Below are 25,287 nucleotides of genomic sequence, written 5' to 3'. Positions count from 1 at the left end.
TACATGGATACCCAAACATATTTCGCTGTTGTAACTGATTCAAGTTATTGATCAGCGTTAGTGCTCACGATCGACGTCGTATACGACTTCCCTGTATTCAACTACATTATTCGCAAACTTTGTGTCAAAAGGACATGTGATTATCTGCAACATCACATTTATCTCTCAGCCTTTTCAGCAATCTCTGAGGCAGGCCTCATTTTATTCTAATTCTTAGTGATAGTCTGTTGTTGTTAAGTTCTAACTTGTAATATGTAACAATTTGCAGTTGGCAGATCATTTTGAAGTTTGAATGTCTTACGATAGAATTTATCTACCTTGAAACGGTATTAGAATGATATTCTCACAGTTGCACCACAAAGGCTCTTTAACCCTTCTATTACACAATGAGGTTCTGTCGCACCAGCATGATCCTATTTTAATTACATTGTCCCTGACATTACAACTAGCCGACATTGATCACCCCGGCAGTATTTTTATATCGGCTGGAAATATCAGGATGAATACGACATTCATTTAACGAAATGAGGAGAAACATGCACATCTTCAGTTAAGAATCTGTCTTAACGGACTGTCAGTCACGGCCCTCAAAAGACTGCACATACGAGTCTCAGAAGAGTTAAGAGAATGTACTGTAGTGAAGACTTTTTTTTCCAATTTTCATTCTCCAAGGCTTACACGTGCTGTTTGAGATCATGCACACCGTAAAGTCGCGATTCTCTTCAGCCGATTACCAGTAGAATTGGCACTATAGGACAATTAGGAATAAATTGTATGGGCTTACCGGTTCCATCATTTATCTAACATCCAAGGATAACTTCCCAAAACCCTTGATCAGAACGAGGATTGGAACTATTAAATTTATTTCTGGGACAGTGTTCACCATTGTTCGGGACAAAAATTAAAATTGTGTGTATGTGTATTATGTGCGTGTTTTGGGCATGTTCCTATGCGTTACTGAGGGCGCTATTTTGTGGCGGTTTGATTAAAATGATGAGGAAAGTGAAAACAGACATAAGCAAAAATGAATCTCGGCTATAGTACAAAAGGTATGGTCTTGCAGTTAATGTTATAGTAGTCAGGCCGATGAGTAATATGGCGATGGTTATGTAGCCTCTGAGAAAAGATGGGTTCTCTCTGCCGGCGTAGCAATTATTGTCTAGTCGCGTATCTGCGGTCCGCCTGTGGTCGTTTGGAACGAACGGCCCATAAAACAGGAGTTCTCCTGGGAAAACACACTGCCCCCCGCACCTACCGCTGCGCCAGTAACCGCTGGTCCCAGTTGCAGCGAACGCGGTTTCAAGTTCTCGTTACCGTCAACACACTTCGTTGTAAATCACGTTGAGAATCACTAACGTTGCCAGACCTTCAGCTCAATAGCTGGCTTCTGTTACAGCAAGAGCTCTCTCAGTTAAATTTTTTGTACAATATGTCAGCATATATTGATAACAGAATTTTTTGAATGAATGAAAATCTAAAAACAGAAATATAACGTTTTCTGAGCGCCTTAAGTGTGTAACTATTTTTTTTTTTTGGAGAGTAAATGGAAAGGACAGCTATACCGTGCAATAACATTTTATAATTTATTAGCTGTAGTCTTGTTCATCAGTACCTAAAACAAAGAATAATGTCTCGAAATTTGTGATTATTGCCTTATAGATAATACATTTAGTTGCAATTCTGCAGTTTCTTTCCCTCTCTCCTGGTTGGAAACAAGAAAAGCATGCATGTAAATTGCAGATACTTAATTCGGCTACAAATCGTAATAAAATGTTTTATGTTAATACGAATGAATTTGATCTTGTAGGAATATAAAGTTAAATGAAATTTCCATTAGTACGAGAGCGTTTTTGTATGAGTGTTGTAGGTTGTAGCTATAAGAAACTACAAATCAAACTGCAGATTTGTACACAATTTCTAGTGAAAGAGAGGATGAAGATAACATTTTTTCATCATCACATTACAATAAGAAATGTGATATTAAGATTTGTGTTGAGGACTTAACAGCTAAATAGACTATGTGGTCACCTTGTGCTGGCACGTTGTGTTCAGAAATAGTAAAATTAAATTAGGAAAAGTTACGAACACAGCGAATGTAGCACCATGCACATGTTACTCGACTCTTGTCTATGTAGAAACATGAAATTTCTCAAATTAAGAAGATAAATGAGCAATTTCCAAAAATAGTGTCTAGATATTTTAGCTTTAGAACTTTTACAAAGCACTGGTTATTTTGATAGCTGTGTTCGACACATATCAGACACTTATGGTACCATACTGTACGATGATCCAAAATAGTCCCACAAATTTGATGTCATAATCTGCTGAAAACCATTGTTCACAGACTGACTTGCTTTTTTGAACAATTCTCGTGACACCCCCAATTCTGAACCAAAGAAACACAAAAAGGGGTTACGTTTTAACTGTAGTTGCAACGTTTTCCACAGTGTCACCAAAAATCGAGTGGTCCGTTGGAATTTCTTTAAATCCACACACAAATACGGCTGTATGTGAATGTCTATGAACTCCAACACAAACACTATGGGGGATTTGTCTCACCATAATTCTTGAACAATTGAAGATATGACGACCAAAATTCGGAAAACATGGTCAGTTGTCAACTGCAAAAAATATGGTGCTCTTTCAAATAAAAGGCGGAAAATCACTGTTAGTTGTCAACTTTCATTACTGAAAGTCTAATGTATTTTTCTCTGTAACACATTAAAATTAGGCAGAGCGTTTTTCGTATAATATTAGTCTGGCGACCTTCCTCCCAGCTCCTGTTCTGGTAGTTAATCGAATGTTTACGATGCAATCGTTTTAAGTGGGTAATTTTACTTTGAGTGAAGGGTGCTGATACTTGGAACCACCTTGTGATTACCGTTCACATTAGGACAGCCACTGCTGAGATGATGAGCCATCCTGCTGAGCGTGGCATCATGTCGTGTGATTGGCGTCCTGGACGATCCTGTCAGCGGCATGCGTCTATCGACCAGAGTAGGGTGCTGCCGACGCTACGGACCGGCTGACATACCTGGGGCGCTTAGGCCCGCAGCCTGCGGGTATGCAACCCGCGCAACGCTCCTGTCTCCTGTCCTGGCGTGCAGCCTGGTTAGAGACAGGACAACCAACTATGGCTTTGACATCCGATTGACTAGTCGATTGTTTTTTCGTTCAGTCAGTTTATTTCATTCAGATGAAACGATCAAAAGAAACTAGTCTCCGTGGTCAGGTCAGCTATACAAATGATTTAACTCACTTTCCAGCACTGAGTCGGTTTCACTTTATGTGAGACAACCAACTGACACAAATCTCTGAAGTTACGGCAATTATCTTAATGTTTTCACTTACTCTCCGGGTTTGTGTGATTTCATGTACATACTTTTCCAGCCTTCCGTCTATACACGAACCATGACTAGGGTTACCGACATTTTTTAGAAATAAATAATTGAGTACTTCAAGGACAGGCGAATAAAACTGTATTTCTATAAATTAACTATTTCAAAATTTATGTATTTATTTACTAAAACACTTCGGGTATTGAATATATATTTGTGGCTGGCCTTAAACGCTTAGTGCTACTTAATAGATTCATGTTTAAATAAACGAGCAATTACGTTATCACAGTCACGGAAAATAATCGCAACACTAGGAATGAGCTGTGCGACATAAATTAAAGTCGGTAGGCATGTTTCTACATGTGAAAGATTATGTCTAATCAGATTTCACCCCACTCACGTAAGAATGGCGCTAGTAACGCTACTATAAGGATGCAAATCAGTTATGTTTTAAACACACGCTGTAACGGCCTGGAGCGTTAGTTATCTTTGCGATTGGACGTACCTAAAGGTGACAAAGACGTCATTATCTACAGCTCACTGAGTTTGAACGAACTCATGTAATAAGACTACGAGAATCTGGGTGTTTCTTCTGCGATACTGCAGAAAGAGTTTGCAGCAAAGTAGCCACTGTACATGATTCGTGGCAGTGGCGGTTACAAGAAAGTATGGTCGCAAGAAGACTGAGCTCCTGAGACGTCACGTGAGTTCCACTGACTTCTAACCACCGCCATTTGCTGTCAAGCGAGAGCTTATTGGAGGACTGACAGGTGGCTTCCCCGTGATGGCGTGTGTTGGCTGGAGGAGGACCAGTTGAGAGTCTGCAACCAACTTGTCTGCGTGATAGACACACTGGACCTACATCTGGAGTTATAACCTAGGGTACGATTTCATATGAAAGCAGGAGCATTCTCATGGTTATCCCACGCGCCATGACTGCAAATCTGTTCGTTAATATAATGATTCGACTTGTTGTGCTGCCATTCGTGAACAGTGTCCCACAGGGCGTTTTGCAACAGGATAATGCTCACAGAAATACCGGTTGTAACCCAGTGTGCTCTACAGAGTGTCGACAAGTTTCCTCGGCCTGGCTCGATCACCAAGTCTTTCACCAATCGTGAACATATGGGAAATCATTGGACGATAACTCCAGCATCATCCACAACCGTCGTTAACCCACCCTGCACTGACCGACACACAAACTGACATCTTGCACCTGTGCACCACAATGCATTCATGTATACACGCTTACATTCAACGTTCTGTCGGTTACATCTGTTATTAACGTACCAGCATTCCATATTTTAGTAGCATATCACGCGCTTACATTAACTGCAATCTTGCAATGTTAATCACTTAAATATATATCTAAAAAAATGTATTCCCGAAATTTCATTAATTATTTTTTGGTGTTACGATTTTTTTGGACCAGTGTATCTAAATTGGTTTCAACTCAATCTCCTTTCCTGCTGCTTTGCACCTTTAACCGAAGAATCACGTTCTTTAAATGCTGAGGTGACATGAACACAAAACAAATAAAAAAATTTTTTATAAACTTTTCAGTGACTTAATCACTAGCATATACTCTGACCTGTCAGAAGTACTTTCTATAAGACAGATGTTTGTCATCACTCGTCAATTCTCTTGATTTCCTGTAACTGATGCTGTTTCATCATATGCGCCACCCTTGCAAATGATGTGTATTGCATTGAATTTATCTTGGGGATCACTTTGTATCGAGTCATGTGATTTCTCCCGTTCTCACTTCACTGAGCTTTTCGGCATTTTGATCCAAACACAAATTTCCTATTAGGTAAACGCCTGACATAACTATTGACGGAAAACTGAACTAAAACTACACAACTGGAAATGGAAAAAAGAACACATTGACACCGGTGTGTCAGACCCACCATACTTGCTCCGGACACTGCGAGAGGGCTGTACAAGCAATGATCACACGCACGGCACAGCGGACACACCAGGAACCGCGGTGTTGGCCGTCGAATGGCGCTAGCTGCGCAGCATTTGTGCACCGCCACCGTCAGCCAGTTTGCCGTGGCATACGGAGCTCCATCGCAGTCTTTAACACTGGTAGCATGCCGCGACAGCGTGGACGTGAACCGTATGTGCAATTGAACATATAGTGGGCATGCGGGAGGCCCGGTGGACGTACCGCCGAATTGCTCAACACGTGGGGCGTGAGGTCTCCACAGTACATCGATGTTGTCGCCAGTGGTCGGCGGCAGGTGCACGTTCCCGTCGACCTGGGACTGGACAGCAGCGGCGCACGGATGCACGCCAAGACCGTAGGATCCTACGCAGTGCCGTAGGGGACCGCACCGCCACTTCCCAGCAAATTAGGGACACTGTTGCTCCTGGGGTATCGGCGAGGACCATTCGCAACCGTCTCCATGAAGCTGGGCTACGGTCCCGCACACCGTTAGGCCGTCTTCCGCTCACGCCCCAACATCGTGCAGCCCGCCTCCAGCGGTGTCGCGACAGGCGTGAATGGAGGGACGAATTGAGACCTGTCGTCTTCAGCGATGAGAGTCGCTTCTGCCTTGGTGCCAATGATGGTCGTATGCGTGTTTGGCGCCGTGCAGGTGAGCGCCACAATCAGGACTGCAGACGACCGAGGCACACAGGGCCAACACCCGGCATCATGGTGTGGGGAGCGATCTCCTACACTGGACTGGTGATCGTCGAGGGGACACTGAATAGTGCACGGTACATCCAAACCGTCATCGAACCCATCGTTCTACCATTCCTAGACCGGCAAGGGAACTTGCTGTTCCAACAGGACAATGCACGTCCGCATGTATCCCGTGCCACCCAACGTGCTCTAGAAGGTGTAAGTCAACTACCCTGGCCAGCAAGATCTCCGGATCTGTCCCCCATTGAGCATGTTTGGGACTGGATGAAGCGTCGTCTCACGCGGTCTGCACGTCCAGCACGAACGCTGGTCCAACTGAGGCGCCAGGTGGAAATGGCATTGCAAGCCGTTCCACAGGACTACATCCAGCATCTCTACGATCGTCTCCATGGGAGAATAGCAGCCTGCATTGCTGCGAAAGGTGGATATACACTGTACTAGTGCCGACATTGTGCATGCTGTGTTGCCTGTGTCTATGTGCCTGTGGTTCTGTCAGTGTGATCATGTGATGTATCTGACCCCAGGAATGTGTCAATAAAGTTTCCCCTTCCTGGGAAAATGAATTTACGGTGTTCTTATTTCAATTTCCAGGAGTGTATCTATTGGCCTTCAATAAAAGCAAGTATTGGAACGACAATAACAGTATCAACAGGCGATAACAGAGTGCAATCACCAATAACGATTTATCTGAATACGTTTGACTGTTTCGGCTGAGAACTGAATGCCCCTGACAGCATCGACTGCTTTTATTCTGTTGCTGACACAGAGTAGTTTCACTCGGAAGAGTGAATGAGTAGTTCAACTAAATCGTAGAACTACAACCGATTGAGTCGACTGTTTTCCAGCAACCGACTGAATCGATTGTTTTCTTCCTGCTGTTCCTATCACTACAACGTGCGTGTGAATTGCCGATTTTGGATGACGGACACGTTTTGCCACCACTGTCTTTGCTGAGGCTCAGTGGTCAACTGTAGTTGACGCTGAAGGTTTGAAAACTTTTAAAATGCCAATGTTCTTAACGTGTGCATATTCTTGAAGTAGGGAGAGCCGTTGATCGGAGAGTGGAGAACATTTCCTGGTACTGCTACAAAAATAGAATGCGCAATGTTCTGAACATACTGTCATCTGTTTATCTCTGTCATGAAGACACTGTTGTTGTTGTTGTTGTTGTGGTCTTCAGTCCTGAGACTGATGCAGCTCTCCATGCTACTCTATCCTGTGCAAGATCCTTCATCTCCTAGTACCTACTGCAACCTACATCCTTCTGAATCTGCTTAGTGTATTCATCTCTTGGTCTCCCTCTACGATTTTTACCCTCCACGCTGTCCTCCAATGCTAAATTTGTGGTCCCTTGATGCCTCAAAACATGTCCTACCAATCGATCCCTTCTTCTAGTCAAGTTGTGCCACAAACTTCTCTTCTCAATCCTATTCAATACCTCCTCATTAGTTACGTGATCTATCCACCGTATCTTCAGCATTCTTCTGTAGCACCACATTTCGAAAGCTTCTATTCTCTTCTTGTGCAAACTATTTATCGTCCATGTTTCACTTCCATACATGGCTACACTCCATACAAATACTTTCAGAAACGACTTCCTGACACTTAAATCTATACTCGATGTTAACAAGTTTATCTTCTTCAGAAACGCTTTCCTTGCCATTGCCAGTCTACATTTTATATCCTCTCTAATTCGACCATCATCAATTATTTTGTTCCCCAAATAGCAAAACTCCTTTACTACTATAAGTGTCTCATTTGCTAATCTAATTCCCTCAGCATCACCCGACTTTATTCGCCATCTTCAGAATCATATTAAGAAGTCATTATCAATCACTGATAAAACAACAATATCTCAGAAACAATTTTCCTTTCAGATTTCATCTTCCCATCATTTCTTTGTGTATGTCTATGGATTTCTGAAAGATGGTTATTATCTGGCCATCTGGTGATTCAGTGAGTTCATGACACCATCCTTCAGGTCCTGAAAATCATTTATCGTGCTTTAAACAAGTTACGAATCAAGGTAGATAATTAATCCACGTAAATACGAGGGTTGGAACTTCAATAGTGGCAACTATTTATTCACAACCAATACCAAGAGCCACATGTTTGCACCTACTACTATCCTACAAAGTAGCCACCAGCATTTTGTAGAACCTGTTGCCAGCGATGTGGAAGGCGTAGTATACCGTTAGGAGTGCCTTGTTTTGTTGATGGTGCATATGGAGCGGGCTACTGCCTGTCGAATCTCAGTTCTGAAGCAGTTCTGAAGCAAATGTCACGAAGTGGTTCCTTCGTATCCGAATCAGATTAAAGGCACAAGGACTTAAGTCCGGGGAGTGTGGTGGATGGTACAGTACTTCCCAGTCCCATCGACCAAATAGAGCAGCCACAGCTTGCGCTGTATGCGCCCGCGCACTGTCGCGCAAAATGATGGGTGGGTTGCGCAGAAAGTGTCGCCGCTTCTTTCGCAAAGCTGGCGGCAGGTGATGCTCCAAAACCGAACAGTAATACTGTGCACTGACGATCTGCCGTGGAGGAACGTAATGCGATTGGATAACAACATCACAGTCGAACACGAGAATCACCATACCTTTCACCATACTGGGGTTCTGACGCACTTTCAGCTTTCGTGACGATCCATAATGACACCATTCGTTGGATTGGCGTTTCAGTTGTGGCTCGTACGATGTGGTCCATGTCTCATCCAGTTTTACAATGCGGCGTAAGAAAGCCTCTTCTTCATGCTCACAGCGCTTCAGATGTGTCTGAGTAGCGTCGAAAAGCATCCATTTCTGCATTTCTGTCAAGTCATGCGGAACCCATCGTGAGGCTGGATTTGATTCCAAAGATGACGTAACCACTTCGTGGAATTCGATTTAGATCTGTTCCAGAGATTCTACGGGCAGTAAACCGCTCCATTCGCACCATCAACAGAACAGGCTCTGCTAGCGGTGTACTACGCCTTCCACATCGCTGGCAACGGGTTCTACATAACGCTGGTGACTACTTTGAGCGACAGTAACAGGTGAAAACATGTAGCTCTTTTGTATCGGTTGTGAATAAATAGTTGACACTATTTAAGTTCCGACCCTCGTAAGATGTAGCCTATAAATGCGATATATAAAAAAGAGTGGAAGGCAACCTTATACTGCTGCAGCAATAATATTTCTTATTTCGTGCAAGAAATGTGTTACTCTGTTGTAATGAATCAGTAGTAATATTTTTTTATTACGTGCTAAAATAACATACACGTAAGTTGTGATGTGTACTGATACACCAGAAACATTTTTATAAGCGTGCCAGGTAATGCTTCGCTAGCCTTGAAGCTGTACCGCTCTAGTAGAAACTCCTTCATTTCGTGAAAGAAATGATGTTAATTGCAAACTACCGTTCTTCGTTCTTCATGTCATGAACAATTAGAAAACATGAAGCAACGGCAATGAAAACGTAGCTATTTAAGTTTTCTAAAAATTTCGCATTCGTGTAAGAAATTATATCATTACCAGACATGGAAGCCACGTTAGGCTGTGGTATTTTTGTTTTTTTCTTTTTGAGTCGTCCATCTTCTGGTTGGTCTGATGCGGCCCGCCACGAACTCCTTTCCTATGCCATTCTCTTCATCTCAGAGTGGTACTTGCACACATAGTCGTCAATTATTAGTTGGATGTATTATAATCTTATTTTTCCTCTACCGTTTCTTCCTCTATACAGCTCCCTCTTGCATCGTGGAAGTTATTCCTTGCTGTCTTACCACAATTCCTATCATTTGTCCCTTCTGTTCTTCTTGTCAGTGTTTTCCAAACGCCCTTCTACTGACAGATTCTGTGCAGAACCTTCCTTGTCCATTCACCTTATTTTCAACATTCCTCTATAGCACCACATCGTAAAGGCTTCGATTTTCTTCTGTTACTGTTTCCCCACAGTCCATGATTAATTTACAGACAATGCTGTGCTCCGAAGGTACATTACTAAAAAGTTCTTCCTCAAGTTAAGGTCTATGTTTGATACTAAAAGATTTCTTTTGCAAGTCATGTTCTGTTAGTCTGTGCTAGTCTGATTTTTACGTCCTCCTTGCATTGTCCGCAGTGTGTTATTTAATTTCCAAGGTAACAGAATTTGTACACTTTGTCTATTTCATGGTCCTCAATTTTTATTTTTATTTTATCACTAATGTCATTTTTACTGTTGTTCATGAGTTTCGCCTTTCTTCAGTTGACTCTCAGTCCATAACGTGTGCTTATTAGCTGGTTGAGTTAGCAGGTCGTGCAGTCCTTTCTCATTTTCAGTGAAGCTGATAATATGGTAATAGTGTGTTTCAGTGCAGAATACAATAATGGGAAGTCTACAACGTATGACAAGATATTTAAATGATGAAACAGATTCCATGAACTACTTACTTGCTTGTAATTCCTCGGTTTTCCGTAGCGGATTTGTTGATCGTACAGTCCACTGATGTACCGTCGGTTAAACGGTTTATAGTGTTCATAGCGCCCGTTGGACATTATGAGTCGGCAGCATACCCATCTACTGTTCGATCTCCCTAGTTATTTGATATTCAATTAAGTGTACAGGGGGTGGACCAAAACATGAAAACAACGAAACACAAATCATTACCATACCCAATACGGTGTGGGAAAACTACTGGCATTCAAAACAACTTTCAGTCGTCACGCAACTGATAAATACAGCTGCTGTGTGATTTACAAGACAATCTTATACCATTCTTCCCGCAGATTAGTGTCAAGCTCTGGTAACGATGATGGAGGTGGATAATGATCACGAATCGTTCTCTCCAAGGAAGACCACAAAGGTCCAATAATATTGAGATACAGTTTCTGTGATGGCCAGGGGTACGCGACAATTCATTCTCGTGCTCTCGATACCAGCCCCGGACTATCATCATTGGTGAACAAACATTGTATCATGGGAAAGACCAGATCAGTCCAATGAGACGTTGCGAAATAACCGTGGGTTCACGAAGCACCACAATATGGCTGTCCATAGCATCACAGAGAATCCGGCATGATTCACTGTTTGAACGTAAGCTCGGAACAGAATAAAAAAAAACCTAATTACTTTCTTCCATTTCTCCTCACTGCAGGTGTTACGGCTGCGGCACCACGATTTCCTCTCACGGGCATTTGCAAAACTGGCTACTAGTTTCGAATTCCAGATCGCTCTGCTTGCGGAGCTCCCTTCGTTTTGTTTCGATGCTGACAACTTCGCGAGTGTGATAGTTCTGCAGTGACTTTTGCCGCTGCCATCCTCTTATTTTTCATCACAATCCTCTTCAATGACCGTCCGTCACGACCACTCAACACACATGTACGTTTGCGTTATGGCTTGGTGGATAATATTTTTGCGCTTTCCGTGTATGCGGCATAAATCTAAGTTATGGAACCCATTTAAATTCCAAACACTTCGCCTTTCCTAGCTACGAAAGCATCCACGTTACCAGTACAAACACTTTGCTTAGGAATGCAGTGAGCTTCGTTCTAATGCACTCACAATTATACATATCAACGCAGCATGTCATTCTCAGAGGAGAGAAGTCTTCCGAAGTAAGAGTGATTTGAGGTTTGCCCCAGGGGAGTGTCGTAGAATCGTTGCTATTCACAATATACATAAATGACCTTGCAGATAACATCGGAAGTTCACTGAGACTTTTTGCGGATGATGCTGTGTTATATCGAGAGGTTGTAACAATGGAAAATTGTACTGAAATGCAGGAGGATCTGCAACGAATTGACGCATGATGCAGGGAATGGCAATTGAATCTCAATGTAGACAAGGGTAATGTGCTGCGATTACATAGAAAGAAAGATCCTTTATCATTTAGCTGCAATATAGCAGTTCAGTAACTGGAAGCAGTTAATTTCATAAATTATCTGGGAGTAAGCATTAGGAGTGATTTAAAATGGAATGATCATATAAAGTTTATCGTCGATAAAGCAGATGCCAGATTGAGATTTATTGGAAGGATCCTAAGGAAATGCAATCCGAACACAAAGGAAGTAGGTTACCGCACACTTGTAATTTCTAAGTCTCAGGGAACACGTGATGAAGACGCCGAGTTACGACGCCGAAATGTCGTCTTGGAAGATGCGGACCATCGGCAGTACACCCGATTTTACGAGATACCGTACACTTGTTCGCCCACTGCTTGACTATTGCTCACCAGTGTGGGATCCGTACCAGGTAGGGTTGATAGAAGAGATAGAGAAGCTACGACGGAGAGCAGCGCGCTTCGTTATAGGATCATTTAGTAATCGTGAAACCGTTACGGAGATGATAGACAAACTCCAGTGGAAGACGTTGCAGGAGAGACGCTCAGTAGCTTGGTACGGGCTTTCAAGAACATACCTTCACCGAGGAGTCAAGCAGTATATTGCTCCCTCCTACGTATATCTCACGAAGAGACCATGAGGATAAAATCAGAGAGATTAGAGCCCACACAGAGGCATACCGACAATCTTGCTTTCCACGAACAGTGCGAGAGTGGAATAGAAGGGAGAACCGATAGAGATACTCAAAGTACCCTCCACCACACACCGAAAGGTGGCTTGCGTAGTATGGATGTAGATGTAAGTTGGCTAGCTTCTGCATTTATGTTCAGGCATGCATTTGTAGCGGTGTTTCCATTTTTTGTCCACACTCGGCATAAGTAAACGGTGGAATCAGACGACCTTACGTTAGCGTAGCTACTCGTCATACGCCAGCCTCCACAGGAATCGATTGCTCCAGAGCAGCACAATCCACTGCTTTCCCCGTTCGCCTAGAACAGCCCATAGGCGGTGTGCGAGCGAGTGAGGCGTGCCTGTTCGGGCTCGCGCCGGCGGCCGTGCATGGAACAGGTGTCGGGGCGTGGCGCGCCGGCCGCAGCCGGTGTTTGGCCGGAGAGCCGCCTGCGTCGGGTGTAAGCAGTGGGCGCTGACAGCTGGATTAGCGGCCGCGCGCTGTTATCGGATTTAGCGCCGCCCGGAGGCCTCGCCCGGACCCCCGGGCGCTCGTGCTGGCTAAGCCACACCTGCTGAGTCCAGTCAAACCAGTCCGCGAAGCCGTTAGCCTCGATGAGAGCCTGTAGCGATTGACACAGTTCTCCAGGAGGCATAAAGGCATAAAAGTGTGCAAAATGGAGTAACAGTTGATACACATTGCGACCCCCTGAAAACCAATGGAAGCAATTTGCAAATGGACCAGTTTCAACCAAAGTCCTAATTACGTAAAAAGAGTACAATAGCCCAGTCCACGGCAATTAACTTCTCAGATTTGTGTGCTAACTTCACAACTTGCGAAGCTTGCATTTCATTAATCGAAAACGTCTAATATCCTTTTGATCCTAGGTAACTGTTACGAACAGTCATCTGTGCGACGGAGATAACAGTAAACCTTCCTTCCCACAGCAGTTCTGTAGAGCGCAGTGTCATCGTGGGCGGGGCAGTGTGCTTTCCCTGCATTATCAATATGGAGAGTAATTTCAAATTTAACTGTGCTCGCAATGCCGATTTACGTCAAGAGGGAGTGTCAGTACGCGAAATTGCCCGCCAGACTGCCACACACAGCAGGGGCGTCATTTGAACATTTAGCTGGTGTCGTGAAACACTGAACAGCGGAGATCTGCCTCTTAGTGATCGCCAGCGGCCAACGTCGCCAGCTGATGGCCGCTGTCTACGAGGGTAACCCCAAAAGTAAGGTCTCCTATTTTTTTATAAGTGCATAGACCTGTTTATTTCTACAATGGTTTACATCAGTTTACAACTTGAACATTTAGCTATTTTTCGACTTAATCACCATTTCTGTCGACGCATTTTTGTAGACGCTATGTCAGTTTTTGTATGCTCATGTCATACCAGCTCGTCGCCATGCTGTTCAGAAAGTTATGAACCTCTTCCTTCACCTGGTCTTCGAATCTGAATCACTTTCCGGCCAATGTTCTGTTAACTTAGGGAACAGATGATAGTCCCTGGGCACCAAGTCAGGACTATAGGGTGGGTGGGTGATTATGTTCCACTGAAACAGTTGCTGGGCGAGAGTTGTCAGGGAGAATGTGTACGCTCTTCCTCAACAATTCTCCTCCCTGGTTCTGAATTGCCCGTTTGAGTTTTTTTAGAGTCTCACAGTGCCTGTCAGAGTTACATGTGGTCCCAGTGGGCATACAGTCGACCCGCAATACCCCTCTCCGACCCCAAAAACGATTTATCATGACTTTACCGCAGATTGTGTCGGTTTGAATTTCCGCAACTTTGGTGAAGAAGTATGTGATTGTTGCTTGGCCTCAGGTGTAAACGGTTATGCCGAGGTTTCGTCACCCGTGACAATTGAGTCCAGAAAGTTGTCCTATCGGCTACAAAGCAGTGAAGAAATGCGCGGGAAGCATCAACTCGTTGACGCATGTCGTCCAGAGTCAGCGTGCGTGGCACCCATCTTACGCACACCTTACGGTAGTTCAAAGTTTCCGTTAAAATTCTGTGAGCGGTGCTTCGGGAAACCTCAGGAACCAAAGTGCAGAGATCATCCAGGGTGATCCGCTGATCTTCACGCATGCTTTGCTCAACCTTCAACACTGTCTCCTCAGAAATTGACGGTCTCCCGCTCCTTTGTTCGTCGTGAATTTCCTTCCGACCAGCTGTAAACTCTCTACACCTCTTACGAACAATTTTGACTTCCATGCACGTCTCACCACACACTTCCATCAATTGGCGATGGTTTTCAATCGGCACTGTGCCCTTTGCGTTCAAAAACCGAATAACTGTTCGCAATTCGCACTTGGCGGTAACATCCAACGGGAGCTCCATTCTCAACGGCTGCCAAGCCAAGACTGAGCGCCTCAGCGCGGCGTGCGCATGTTTACACACAGCGCGTGGAGTACTTTTCATAACAGTGTGACCAACTGCCACACAAACAGAGCTCTCTACTTATAAAAAATAGGAGACTTTACTTTTGGGATAACCCTCGTACAAAAGGTGGGTCGTTAGTACTTCGCACCCTGTCACGAGGCTATTCCAAGAGCTGATTCGACCTAAACAGTGCCCAATGATCTCCCTGTGGTCTAATGGCCTCTGCGGGTTCTCTAAACAGCACCAGTCTGCCACCACCGTGGTGAGCAAGGAAGGTGATCACAGGAACAGCTGGAGAATTTAATCAGGATTAATGACACCAGACTCTCTTCACTGACGAGTGCAGAGTCTGCCTGAGGCTTGTTGAGTGATGTAGAAGAGTATCGAGCCGGACATGTTCTATTGGACATTTTTGGGATGTTGATCCGTGAGTTGAAATGCTCCGCCTTGTTTTAGGGCAGCATGATGCAGGTTGCAGGATGGCTACAGTCACTATCGATGACAATTCTTGGGCTGTCCAGTATCGGGATTGTCTCTCATAACGCAACGTACAGTCCTACAGCCAACATTTTAGTGGAGCGCTCGTATTTGATGACGATAATGTTCATTACGAGCCCTTCTAGCGATACGCCTTCCTCCAGGCGGGAGAAATCAATAGAATGGAATGGCATGCTGTATCTGCTGATATGAATCCAGCTGATCACGCTTGGGACCAAATGAAACATAATAGTGTGTCGTCGCAGGAAGTCCTCTTCAGAGACTGGATGATCTGGGGAAGGACGACTCTGAAGATTGGGACAGACATGAGGATCAACGTCTTGACATGATTTAACGATATTAAAACGTTCAGGGTGTGGCAGTCTCGGACGCAGTGCTACTCAATATTACATACTGAATGTTACTGAGCAACAGGTTTTAATGACACAGATGTGCTAAGATGAGTATTTTGTAGTAGATTACCTTTATATTCGTATACGTAGTAAGGATGACACCATCAGCTGTATTTACTGATTTTGCTCATAAGAGACAGGTTTGGGAGATGATGTACTGCCACTGTACACACCACAGGCGATAAGAAGCTTCCGTTTAGCCGATGGTTTGGACTTTATACGGAAAGTATATCTGATCCCTCGTATCAACGTGGTCACAAAGAGTCAGTGGGGCCTGATGATGGTGTACTATAACTTCCATAACATATTTTAGAGGGACTCCAAGGCATGAATACAGTAATGATGTTGCAATGGATGTAGGTTGTAATAGCTACGCAAAGAGGCTTGCACAGGACGGACCTGCGTGGAAAGCTATATCAAACCAGTCTTCCGACTGAACGCCACCACAAAATGACTCTTATTCATTAATTCCGCGCTCGCCTCTGTCCACACGTCTTCACAGATCCACCAGTTTGAGCTGTTTAGAATCACCGTGTGCAACATTTGACACCAAGTACAGTTCGGGAAGAGAGTGGCAATAAATATCTCTGCGCATTAGATAAGTCCCAGTGATAATAACTACGAAGGTAATGGTGTAACGAAACAAATTCTCTGGCAGGAACCCTGTAGACAAGACTAGTGACACTTGATCTGCAGAACTCTTGGTGTCGTTTCACCTGTGAAGATGAGAGTGACTCTGGATGAGCAAGCGCCTGTTTACGCACCCGCCGGAGAAGAAGTACTGCCGGTAATGTGGAGATCATGATGCAAACTTCGATCTTGGTCGATTTTCTTGTGTTGCATTCTATTGCAAAAAAGGATGTCTTCTGTGTTCGTCTGGTTGTCTCTTTTCAACTGCCAACAAACGTCGGCCGTCTTACATACAGACATGCTCATCCGTATAAACATAGAGGTGGTTAAGCAAGTAATTTAAAAGAGTCAATGAACCTTAGCGCTTGTGTTGCATCCAACTTATTTATATAATCCTAACATCAGTTATATACTAAGACGATGTTATTTGGAGTCTTCATTTTACCTAAATTACTGTATATTAGGATTCTAAGTACAGCAAATGCTTGTAATTAGCATTTATTCATGGGTTCCCAAATATACCGTTCTCAATTAGATTTCACATTTGTGATCCCATAAAAGTAACAGCTTTATATTTTTTCAAGTATTTACAGTCAACGATCAGCACTGTTATGAATATTATTAATTCAAATTTGATGTACAAGTTGGGTCAGCCAATGGAAGTGAAGCAATTTGTTTACTGTTAGTTGTGATTCTACGTCTGACCCTCTGCAGATTCCGAACTCAGTGTCCTATCCTTGTACTGGTGTCGTATTCACAAAAAAAAGGCTGCTTATCAGCCGAAGACTGTGCCAATCATCTTGACATCCCCTTCAAACACAGACACTGTCAGAATACTTCGTGAAGAACCAACACCTTTTTCTAAGCCACACTTACCAGCAGAAATTAAATGCCGTCTAATGACTTAAATTACATTAGTGCTATACTGGAATGAGTGGATGAATGTTAGGTTCGTAAAAGAAAACAACTTTGGAGCCATGATCTCTAACATATATGAACACCAAAGAATTATGGAATTATATTTTCCTTGAGACATATTGGATCCGAACTTTATCATTGAGAGGGATATAAGCTGAAAAAAAATGAATTAAATGGTGTAATAATGCCAGGACTTTAAGCCGGATCACCTGTTTATTAGGCAGATGTGTTATGCACTACACCACCCTGACATTGTGGTTAAAAGAGCTGCACGGTCTACCATAGTCCATTGCCGTCCGTAACATAAACTTCAATTCACACCTCCACCCTCAGGATTTTCCCTTACTTAAATCGTCAGTGTTGCTGAGCCGCTCCAATGGTGGAGTAGCACCCCACCTATGTGCGTAATGGGGGAAAGGATTTTATGTGTTAATCGCATTGGACTATCACCCTCCATACTGGTACATCTCATCTGTAGCTCTCAGTCTAAGTTTATTGTGTCCTTAAAATCCTAAGGGAAAGGTACAGGCATGAATTCACTGTGAGGTACTAGTCTCATAGCAGGCAGCATAAACAGTGGTGTGCTTACTAGTACACAGAGTCCACTGTGCAGCACTAACAGTTACCACTGTCATTTTCTAGCTTAAGCCACGTCATGGGTGCACTGAACTCCATTATTTTCCTTTTCCTAATTTTCTTGTTTTTCAGCACAGAAACGAGTATGTTACAGCCATCTAGGGAGTGCAGGAATCATTTTACATCAGTAACGATCAGCGTCTATAGTACTTTATCTACTCAATTATTTTTACAGGAAAATTTCGTGATAGTCTTATTGTTATAGAGCATTGCAGCGTGGTCACCAACATAAATCATCAGTTGATACACAAAGAGAAAACCGAATGTAAGCCAGATCTTTGAAACAATTGTTCTTGTATATGGCAGTGATCCTGATTCACCACGAAGTCCAGCTGCAGCTAGGACCAGGTTCCCTCAGGACAGACGTGAGTACACTGGGCATCTGGTGGAGTTCGGAGCTTAAATACGCGTGTGTCGCTGCTGTTGCCTACTTTCATATGAAGTCTTCAGGCCGCGCCATTTGTGATAGTGTTTCACTATTGCTTGTTTAGAGTTTTACTTCTTCCGGCAATCGTTCTTCACTGATCTTGCATACTTACAATGGCCTTCCTGTGTTTTCGACTTGGTTTCTAGCCAGCAATCCAATACGAGAGCTTAGTAGTCGCCAACCACTCGGAACTGCCATCGGCTCCTTCGGTCACCGCGTCACTAAATGCCGAGTGGTACCGAACATTTTGCTGCCTACGCCGAGGAAGATAGTTATGCACTGGAGTCACTCACTCTTTAGAGAATTTTAGCTACGTTAAGCTCTCGTCTCTGTTTGAAACTGTGTGCTGGAATGATGCTCGAAAATTCATTTTATCAATCACATCTTCAGCGTATGGTAACAGTTGTACGATTTCTCTTAAGAATATTAGTTGCCTGATCAGCAGGAGTGACCCAAGTGCATGGAGGGGAGAGCGCTCACATGAACAGGTAATCTGCAGATGCTGAACAAGAATATTGTGCTACCCATATTTATCAGTTTTCGATTGTTCATTGGCATCATGCCTGTTAAATTAATGACCAAAGTTGAACTAGTCACGAGGTAAATTAAATAAAAGAATATTTTTATTGGTGCGACCTGTGGTGCAACCAGCGTGGGCGAAGTGGTTACCATGGTTGGCTGGAGCGCTGCTGGTCGCCACTTCAAACTCAACCACCCGCATTTATTTGTTATTTATAGGGAAACGATTTTTACAATAAGGCATGTATTTTGCGGTATGACTAAGTTGATAGTTAAATACGTATGAAAGCTTGTTATAAAAGCTAAAAGAATTACTGTTATTTCTTAAATCATATATATGTGTATATCTAATAGAGCATATTATAATAAGTAAATTTTAATATTTTTCCTCTCTTGCAATTTCTTTCTTCCATGTTACATATTTCAGAATTGTGCATCTAATTTTATTTCCTGGAAAACGACGTAAATTGACCTCTCCCCTCCCCCCCCCCCCCCCCAATTTCGTTTGCGTTCCCAATACAGACTCCACCCTTAAGCATCAGTGAGTTCTCGTAGCCTAATTTTATTATATGAAAAAGTAGTTGTTTAAACCATTATGGACCCTGAACTACAGACAAGTGTCTCACTGTTCTCTTAAAGGTTACTGAAATCGGCACTGCGTTCAGTACAGTTGAGAAAAAGTCTAAAATGAAGGATTCAAACAAAATTGCAACAGTTCGCGTCTCAATGTGGTTAGGAGCTATTTGCGACTGATGGTAAAATACAGCTCTGAAGCGCCAAAGAAACTGGTATTCAAATACAGAGATATGTAACCAGACAGAATACGGTGTTGCGGTCGGCAACGCCTATAGAGGACGACAAGAGTATGGCGCAGTTGTTAGATCTGTTACTGCTGCTACAATGGCAGATGATCAAGATTTAAGTAAGTTTGAATGTGGTGCTATAGTCGATGCACGAGCGATGGGACACAGCATCTCCGAGGTAGCGATTAATTGGGGAATTTCCCGTACGACCATTTCACGAGTGTACCGTGAATACCACGAATCGGTTAAACATCAAATCTCCAACATCGCTGCGGCTGGAAAAAGATCCTACAAGAACGCGACCAACGACGACTGAAGAGAACCTTTCAACGTGATAGAAGTGAGACCCTTCCACAAATTGCTGCAGTTTCAATGCTGAGTCATCAACAAGTATTAGCGTGCCAGCCATTCAGTGGAACATCATCGATATGGGCTTTTGGAGCCGAAGACCCACTCCTGTACCCTTGATGACTGCACGACGCAAAGTTTTGCTCCTCGCCTGGGCCCGTCAACACCGACAATGGACTGTTGATGACTGGAAAGATGTTGCCTGGTCGGACGAGTCTCGTTTCAAATTGTGTCGAGCGGTTGGGCGTGTAAGGGTATGGAGACAACCTCATGAATCCATGGACCCTGCATGTCAGCAGGGGACTGTTCAAGCTGGTGGAGGCTCTGTTACGCTGTGGGGTGTGTAGTCGGAGTGATATGGGACCCCTGATAAGTCTAGATACAACACTGACAGGTGACACGTACGTAAGCATCAAATCTGATCACCTGAATCCATTCATGTCCCTTGTGCATTCCGACGGACTTCGGGGAATTCCAGTGGGACATTGCGACACCCCACACGTTCAGTTCCCTCCAGCATTGCTTCAGACGTGGCACGTCTTTGTGCTCGCAGCGCCACTACACGATATTAGGCAGCTGTACCAGTTTCTTTGGCTGTTCATAGTATGTAGTAATCAGTTCACTCTGCATTGTAAGAGTAACCACGGAGAAGTTATTTAACATTTAGCGGCATGTGGAAACAGAAAGACACGGGCGTGAAAGTACAACGGATTGAAAATGGAAAAAAAAACTATAGCAAATGCTCCTAGAGGAATCCGCCAATCCTCTTCAGTATTCTGTCAATAACTTTGTTCACTTTCCTTTGCGCTGAAATTTCCTTTAGTAAACTGAACCATCCAAAACATCGACAATTCTGAGCAAAATACACAGGCAAATCTCTTCCTAATCTTCCAGCATTAAGAAAGGACTACGACACACCAAACTATGAAAAAAAAGAAAGAAGAATGCAACGTATCAGCTGATGAAACCACAGACTCTATGGGAAGATGTATAGCAAATGTCACTGTGAGAACTTTGGAAGAAGGTGGTGCAGGGAGTTCTAACAAACTGTGAATATTTAGAAAAAGTAAATTCTTCCACCATCAATAAATTGTTCGATAAATCTATGGATACCATATGGCCCAAGGCGTTAAGCATGAGCATGAATTATTCTTCGTAACGGCTGCGGCGCTTTTCTGCCAACACAAAGCTTCTGATTCACTAAAAGCATGATACAGCAAAATGGTTCAAGTGACGTGTTTAGCTAACACCTTACACGAAGTTGCAGAAAATATTCTTAGCAAATTTATTGCGTTTGTCAAAAGCGTGTTTTTTAAAGTACCTTCACGTGTTGCAGCATTTAAGTTGTTAGCTCCACACATTTCAAATTTGACAAGATGGAGGTCCTGGATCAATGTCGGAGCGTCAGAGTTGTGAAAAGCATCATTTATTCATTCGATAACAGGAATAGCCCAAGAATTAGTTTATAATGCGGACATTTGAAGCAAACTTTCGTATATAAAATTAAATATTGGATATATTCCAGCTGCCGTAACTGCCTTGGAGCAATCAGAAGTGCCATAGTGAGGTTGACAGAACAATTGGAAAAAACAGTGAATAAATTATAAGCTATTTGTGATAAAGTGAAAATAGAAGTATCTAAGAAAATAGAAAATACGTGACAAATAAACGAAGGTCATCGCCCATTGTATTCCATTTTGTGATTTTGTTGACAAGATATACATTCAAATGATACTGTCCATTTTACGTGGGCTCCACTTGTGTCATCTGAAGCAGAAACATTTTTTCTAAGTGCAAGGCTTTGTTGGTTGACAATAGGAAATTGTTTTTATTTTAAAATTTCCTCACACTTGTATATTTCAGTTCACACCTGATAAATTGGAGCAAAAATGACATTGTACAAGAACACATCAGAGGCTTACTATGTTCTGATAATGTTAATAAAGAGCGTACTGCAACATCACATTGCATAGTTTAGTTTATTTCTTATGTGCATGTTATTTTTAAGCAAATAGTTCATTACCATGAACTGCCTTACTAATTTATTTAACAAAAGAAATTTTATCTCATTTAATATTGTTAGGTGACGTTATTCATGGTATTGTGCAATTTTTGTACATGTTTGGACATAACAGCATACTTTTTGTATGACTATTATGGTGATTAGTAGGTCATTTATCTTAGACCATTTATTGAATATTTATCACTTATGAAAGGTTTCTGAAATATGCGTAAAGTTTTTATTTTTTGGAATATTCGAAAGTGACAATATGAACAGCTGCTGATCAACCTCCTCTGTCACTCTTGTCATTCATGCCGCTATACTGTAAAGCATACTTCGATTTACTTTCAAAATGGTTCCGAATTTAGACAGACATAGAGAAAACAAACCAAGATTGTTTGGAAACCGTAGTGTAATCCAGGGGCTGTGTTCCTGAAAGGAAGTTGTGCGAGAAGATGGACTGCGCCGTTTCTTTGATCAACTTGTAGCTAGCGGTTCTAATTAGGAACCAGTGTCGTCCTTGCTGACCCCTGCCTCCAATCGCCGACCTACCCGCTACGGGGGCGGCGGTAAGGGGAGGGAGCAGGAGGAAGTGCTGAGGTCGGGGGTGAGGGCGCGGCCTTCCGGGAACAATAGCCACCTGCCGGCGAACAATGGACAGTCGAGTAGCGCGCCGTCAGCAGTCCTGGCGGCCAGAGGGCAGAGGGCTGTGGGCTTGCCCGGCGGCAGGGGTAAACATCGTGGACGGTGGATCTGCTTTCTGTGGCCAGAGCGCAAGTTACAAACTAGCCCTGCAGGGCGCATACTTCAAGGGGAGGTACTTCTGCAGCTGTCATTGAACGATAACACTGGGTAATACTATAATTCCTGTCGAAACATATACCAGTACTGTCATTTTTAATAAATAGCAAACTTAAGGCAATGATTTAAGTACCCATTGAGGACCAATGTTTTTTTCCTCTTATTCACTTGATATGACAAGTTGATAAATAAGCTGTTAGTCTAGAAACAAAAATTAATTCGTTGTAGTGACACTATTAACATATACGGTGGCTATGTGTTATTTACTGGTGCTGCACCCTTTAGCACCTCCTGTTGCTTCACAACTAACAACATCACTGGAGCACTAACCATTGTCCTTATTACCATTGGCTTGAAATAAACAAATGTATACTGTTTCGAATCAGCAGTGCATGGACATCATTATGTGACCCTTTGGCAACACTATAATAAACATTCGCCAAAACACTATTTATACACACATATCCATCCACCAATGCATTGAAACAGTGACCATGGTAACTGGATAGTGCAAACTCCCCTCACTGTGCTAAAGTGATTTAAAAATTTTACCCACAATACCATAAAAAGGGGTACAGGTGACATATATTATAACTCGCCATGCCTTCTGAACAAACACAGTTCTAACTGAACTAACGCTTTCATGGGTTACCTTAATGAACTGATGAATAGGACTTTCTCCTACAAGTCTTCTGTGAATCTCTCATGGATGTTGTTCCTCAAAAGAGTTCCTGTAGCACACCAGATGCTTCAGAAGGTGTAAGCAGGCAACCTGTGATTATAATTGGACCTGTGGATAACTTATTTACTTGAAATAAGTTCCAGCCTGCCACTACATTCTGTTATTAGAAAACATCATAAAACAGTTACAGTTTAGAATTTTTGCAACAGTTTCTCTCAAAATGCTAAAAAAATTCGAGAGCATGTGATACTGACTATTATGGAACGACAGGATCCTGTTGGTGCATGGTCGAAATCTCTTCCTTATATTGTAAAATTCTGTAGTACTTTGTAAATCTATGGTAATATGACAATATTTATTTATTTACTGAATTATCTGATGTACTGCATAGTGATATTATGCTATTAAAGCCCTGATGGTCTGTTCGCTCATTATAGCATTTGCTATTTCAAAAATGGAGTTATGTAACTACTATTTAATGAAGAAAATTCTGAGTTTCACGCCGGAACATTTGTGGTTCCCCAATGTATTGACTGCCATGAAAGACTCTCTCGCAAGGCTCATGTACTTCTCCCCACGCCCATGATTCACTACAGTGTCACATGATCTCCTTGTTCTTGTCATTGTACTTCATGGGCAACCGCTGCCTATTCGCTGCCATGATATTCTGCAGCACTGCTTAAGCCAGCGAATTACACTCTTGGAAATGGAAAAAAGAACACATTGACACCGGTGTGTCAGACCCACCATACTTGCTTCGGACACTGCGAGAGGGCTGTACAAGCAATGATCACACGCACGGCACAGCGGACACACCAGGAAACGCGGTGTTGGCCGTCGAATGGCGCTAGCTGCGCACCATTTGTGCACCGCCGCCGTCAGTGTCAGCCAGTTTGCCGTGGCATACGGAGCTCCATCGCAGTCTTTAACACTGGTAGCATGCCGCGACAGCGTGGACGTGAACCGTATGTGCAGTTGACGGACTCTCAGCGAGGGCGTATAGTGGGCATGCGGGAGGTCGGGTGGACGTACCGCCGAATTGCTCAACACGTGGGGCGTGAGGTCTCCACAGTACATCGATGTTGTCGCCAGTGGTCGGCGGCAGGTGCACGTGCCCGTCGACCTGGGACCGGACCGCAGTGACGCACGGATGCACGCCAAGACCGTAGGATCCTACGCAGTGCCGTAGGGGACCGCACCGCTACTTCCCAGCAAATTAGGGACACTGTTGCTCCTGGGGTATCGGCGAGGACCATTCGCGACCGTCTCCATGAAGCTGGGCTACGGTCCCGCACACCGTTAGGCCGTCTTCCGCTCACGCCCCAACATCGTGCAGCCCGCCTCCAGTGGTGTCGCGACAGGCGTGAATGGAGGGACGAATGGAGACGTGTCGTCTTCAGCGATGAGAGTCGCTTCTGCCTTGGTGCCAATGATGGTCGTATGCGTGTTTGGCGCCGTGCAGGTGAGTCCCACAATCAGGACTGCATACGACCGAGGCACACAGGGGCAACAGCCGGCATCATGGTGTGGGGAGCGATCTCCTACACTGGCCGTACACCTCTGGTGATCGTCGAGGGGACACTGAATAGTGCACGGTACATCCAAACCGTCATCGAACCCATCGTTCTACCATTCCTAGACCGGCAAGGGAACTTGCTGTTCCAACAGGACAATGCACGTCCGCATGTATCCCGTGCCACCCAACGTGCTCTAGAAGGTGTATGTCAACTACCCTGGCCAGCAAGATATCCGGATCTGTCCCCCATTGAGTATGTTTCGGACTGGATGAAGCGTCGC

Source organism: Schistocerca gregaria, chromosome 1 (assembly GCF_023897955.1).
Source record: "Schistocerca gregaria isolate iqSchGreg1 chromosome 1, iqSchGreg1.2, whole genome shotgun sequence".
Lineage (NCBI taxonomy): Eukaryota > Metazoa > Arthropoda > Insecta > Orthoptera > Acrididae > Schistocerca > Schistocerca gregaria.
Note: the sequence above shows the minus strand (reverse complement) of the source record.